The sequence below is a fragment of the Arvicanthis niloticus genome, chromosome 14 (assembly GCF_011762505.2).
Source record: "Arvicanthis niloticus isolate mArvNil1 chromosome 14, mArvNil1.pat.X, whole genome shotgun sequence".
Taxonomy (NCBI): domain Eukaryota; kingdom Metazoa; phylum Chordata; class Mammalia; order Rodentia; family Muridae; genus Arvicanthis; species Arvicanthis niloticus.
In genome coordinates this window covers 29,913,438-29,918,330 of record NC_047671.1, presented here as the reverse complement: position 1 = coordinate 29,918,330, position 4,893 = coordinate 29,913,438, and the positions used below count along the sequence as shown (strand labels likewise).

The following is a 4,893-nucleotide window of genomic DNA, read 5'->3' as shown; positions in this document are numbered from 1 at the left end:
GTTATTTACTTATATGTTATGTACTCTGGTTTTATTTATAGCTAAAAGTCAAGCTTTCCGCTTAGAATTATCAAAGTTACAGAATTTAAAATGAAATGGACAGCTTAAAATTTAATTGCTATTCACAAGTAAACATTGAGATTCAATCCACGATCCTAAGTAAAAATCCTAGATATTTCCCAAATTATTTTCTCTACAAATACATGAATGCTATCTGACATGGTAGCCTTTTTAGTGATTGATATTCACTAATTCTGGTGTTATTCAAAGAAAAATGTGATTTTATTCAAAGAACATGTCTCTCAATGCCACTGGAAGAGACAAGGAACGAGAAGGTGAAACAGCGACACGACTATAATGTTTTAAGTACAGATGAGATGTTGAGCCAAAAATTATACTCTTGATAGTGTATAAAATCCAACAAAGACCAAAAGGATAGTGAGTGCCCTGTGTGCTACTTTCTGAGACACATGTTTTCAAACTACTTTTTAACACAGAATAAGTTTTGAGCTTCTTATCTGTAGCACATTTTAAGCACCTTTTCAATAAATATATGACCCTGTTTTTCAGCATAACACTTTAAATATATGACATTGAATCCTAATTAATCATATACACAGGACTAATGTAAGAACTTCTAGTTATTGTTATATGTTTCTTTCAAATGTTTTATATTTACCCCAGTCTTTAAATCAACTCATTTAAAGCATGTGGCATCTGTATGTATGCATATGCAGATGTCCATTAATTCATAAGTGTGTGGGCATGAGTCTACACTGCTCCAAACTTACTAATAATACTTATGAAAAGAAAGGGATGGGGTCTTGTGACTTTTAAATGTGGTTAATTTAGTAAATTCTTTTCACCTATCAAGAACACATTCCTCTTTTCAAAAGCCAGTGTTTTATCGCTTTCCCTTGTCCTCATTAAAAGTAAATGAAAAAAAGTCAAGTCAAATCTATTTCTAAACATTAAATTCATTTTCCATTCATTTCCAAATGAATCCCAGAGGGCTAAGGAAAAAAATCTAATAAAAGAACAAACATTTCTATGTATATTAGGCAACATTTTTCAAAGATGTTTCTCCATGTCTGAATTGACTTATTAAAGTACTCGGAGTGTATGTTCCACATGAAAAGCCACAGTGGCCCCAGGCAGCATCCTCAGCTGACTGCTGTGACCTCTGATCAATGGAAGCCCCATTTTTATGTGGATATTGCACATGTTTTCATATTCAAGGCACTGCACAGGGTTCTTTGAGTCAACTTACAAAAAAACAGGTTTTGAAGATTCCCAGTCATAGCCTGACCAGATTAATTTCCATAAGCATTTTTGTATGATAATTAAACAAATCTTTTCTGGTCCAGCCATGCCTGGGCTAGAGGTAGTTTCTCCCTTGGGTGTGAGATGACTTTTCTTCTGCTTTCACAAAACTAGGATATCCAGATTAATATCTATAATTTCATCTATGTATCAACACATAGACCTTTTCCCACAAGGGCCAAGTACGGGGGTAGGCACTTCGATAAGACACTGACAACCCCAGTCTTCCACTTTTCCAGGTGTTAGCCATCCACAATCACTGATTAGAATTCGCCAAGTTCTTATCCATGAAATTGTTTATGTTCTCAGTCAGGAGGGTTTAAATGACCAAACCAGATTCATATTTGTGCATGGAAATAATTGGCTGAACTGTCATCCAGAGGCTGCACCAACTAAGATGGCTTCGTGTCACCTTAATAGGAAGTAAATGCTCAGGTCAGAGTACTGAATTTTCCAAGGAAGTGAATGTAATCCATCACCCCCTCCATTCTTTACCAAGAAAGTAGACACGGAGGGATGGCCCCTTTATGGAGACACCTGCATTAAGTTACAAACTACTTTTGAAGGTGTAAAAACAGATGTTTACTTCTTCCAATTAGAAATATCAATCACTGGTGGGTAGTGAAGAGGCAGCATGAATCCAGCACTGGACTGCCCAGCCACTGTTAATCTGCCTTTGAAAAAAACAAACAACAACAACAACAAAAACCTGTTCTTTTATTATTATTTTTAAACTTCATATTGATTCTTTGTGAGTCTCACATCATGCGCTCTGGTCCTGCTCGTCTCCCTGTGGTCTCATATCTGCCCTTTGACCTTGTAACCTATTCCCCACAAAATAAAACACAACAACAACAAAGCATGAAAACCATCTCATCATGGAAGCAGTAGTATGTCACAGTGTGTCCCACAGAGTATCCCACTGTCTACACATCTTCACTTGCAAATGTTCCTTGTAACGAGTCATTGGTCTGGTTCCAGGTCTCTGGCTTCTGTGACACCATTGATCTTCACCATGACTCCTCTCAGTTATCCTGTTGTCCTGTGTCATGGAGATCCTACAGCTTTGGAACAACAGGACTGGTCCTTTCACAGTCCCAACCATTCTTAGTTGATATAGACTTTGGGGTGGGCTATCTCAGAGCCTTGTGTATGGATCTTGGTGGTAGCAGAGCTGGTCAGCCCATGGCTCTCCCATATTACACCAAGGCAAGCTCTGGGTAGGCCACCCATTGCCACCATTGGCAGGAAGCATGGTCAGCTCTCCTGCCCTCAGGGCTGGTTCACCCATACCCATGCCTCCAGAGCCACCTCTACTGTGCTGCCCCTGGGGCCCACTCTCCCTAATACTGCAGCATGTGAGGGGCTGGGCCAGCTTTCCTGCTCTCACACCCTTAGGAGCAGCTCACCAGTCAGTTCCTTTGCCATCATAGACAGCTCTACTGTGTTGCCTGGGTGAGGCACAGGGTCTTCTTTCCTTGCTGCTGGCAGGGCTAAGAGATGGGGCTAGCTCTCCAGAGTAACACATCTAGTGAGGGGCAGGGACATCCATATGGTTCCTGGTGACTGTCCCCTATCAGGAATATCCCTATATTCTTCAGTGGTAATCTGAGCCACTGTCATCGACACCAACCCCTACCACTGAGTAGCCAGACTCAGACATGGCCCTCAGTGGTAGCTTGGGCTGGAACCTCACTATTGCTCCAGGTGGCAGGGCTGGTGGCTCACAACAGGCTACTCCTCCCCACTCAAGTCTCCAGTTCTTCATAGTGCTCTAGCACTTCACTTCTCTTTCTCTCCTCTCTGATCACCACATAGTCACACACAGTGGTAGCTTCAGCTGCACATTGGCTGACAGGTTCCTGGGTTACATTCTCCATCTGTGCTGTGTGACATGTCAGCATGCAGATGTTTATAGTCTGCTTGTACAGTCCACTGGAGGGAAGGCCTATGGGAGTCATGGTAGTCCACAGGTCTCTCTCTGTCTTCCTCCTTACGTGTTCCCTGGATTTGATTTTTATGTGTCCTAGGCATAAGACAGCTTTGTCCACCAAGCCAGGAATCAAGCTAGGATGAACAAAGGACTGCCATCTGCTCTGTCCCTAACTGATATAAGAACAACACCAGCAACAAGGTGTCTCTTTGCCCATTGCCGGGATTGGGGCACCATTCTTTTTACATTGAGAGTGGCCAAGAAAGCCAAAGCATGAGGAGAGATTAAAGGACCTCAGTAGTGTGTCTGGATTTGGCTGGCTGTTAGAAATAACCATATCATCACTGGTAACAACAGTAGTAAAACAACATGGGTAAACTCATCCAGCAAGAGTCTGAAGGTCTCCCTACTCTGACCATAGGGACTCTGACCTTTCCTTCCTAGCAGATCTTTGTAATGGCCACCTGCTGACATTTACCATGGTTGTCATGTTAGGGCCACATATTCACCTATTATACCACTGGAGTCTCCACCAGGGTCAACTGGAAAGGCAGATGAGTTTCATTTATTCATCTTTTCTTCATGTGTCATGATAGCTTTGCCATAATTTGACTAAAACCAAAATATACTTCCAGTGTTGGGATTGATAGGATCGTAGAGGAAACTGCATATTCAGGCTACTGTGTTTTTCCCACCTCATTACAAGTCTGTAACTAGGTTTACAGGACACCAGATGTCATGGAGAACATTGCCATTCCGTCTCCTGTCTGCTCAATGCAAATGTATTATTGGTATTTGCCAAGTAATAATACCATGCTAAATACCTGCAATATGCCATCATAGTTAGTTTTAATATTGCCTCGCCTCTAATTGGAACCACCTGAGTAGGGAAGGGTGGCTCAGTTGCCTTAATTGAGGAACAAAGAGCTTTCCTGATTATGGGAGAGGCCTTCTGGTAGCAGTCCAGGTAAAAATCTATGGTAGATGTTAGATTACCTTGTCTTTTGCTTGCTTGGCCTTCCTTCTTCCCGCTGAGGTAGTTGGCTTAATTTACCCTGTTGTTGTTGTTGTCGTTGTTGTTGTTATTGTTGTTGTTGTTGTTTTTGCTGCTGCTGCTGCTTCTGTGAACTGAATTCCTTCACTGATAGCAGAGCCAATATTTCCAAGCTATTATTATGAACCTGCTAACCAGCCGTTCTCCAGGAATCTCCTGGGCATCTGGTGTCCAATTGAGACCATATGGATGCACCTGCCTTGTGAACTGAGTAACTAGCAGTTGTCATTCCTCTCCTCCCAGTGAGGGACAGTTATTGTGGGACCACCCCAACTTTTGAAGCAGCCAGCCTCAAGGACCAAGTAATCTCCAGAGTCTTTGGTTCTCACGTATGACCTAGCTGTTTTAATGCTGACTTAAAGCATTGAGTTCATATTTATTAAGAGTATACTGACTAATACACAGACTAAGCAGATACTGATACAGATAATAAGCTATAGAGCAACTTTTCACATGATGTTTAATCACTTTCTCAAGCACCCTGGAAGGAGGAATTGTACTACGTACAAATAAATCTGTGGCGTATTAATTCGTATGAAGTTAGCACAGAAGCTGGGCTCTTTGATATTCTGCTCCTTGTTCA

General features: G+C 41.8%; 1 non-coding gene across 1 annotated transcript; it reads right to left on the bottom strand.

Annotated features, from left to right (window-relative positions):
* Nucleotides 1-3,340: 3,340 nt before the first annotated feature.
* On the bottom strand, nt 3,341-3,483 carry LOC117720297 (small nucleolar RNA SNORA48). Its single transcript, XR_004608309.1, has one exon. It is a non-coding gene; the product is annotated as a small nucleolar RNA SNORA48 (small nucleolar RNA).
* Between the last annotated feature and the right edge of the window lie 1,410 nt (nt 3,484-4,893).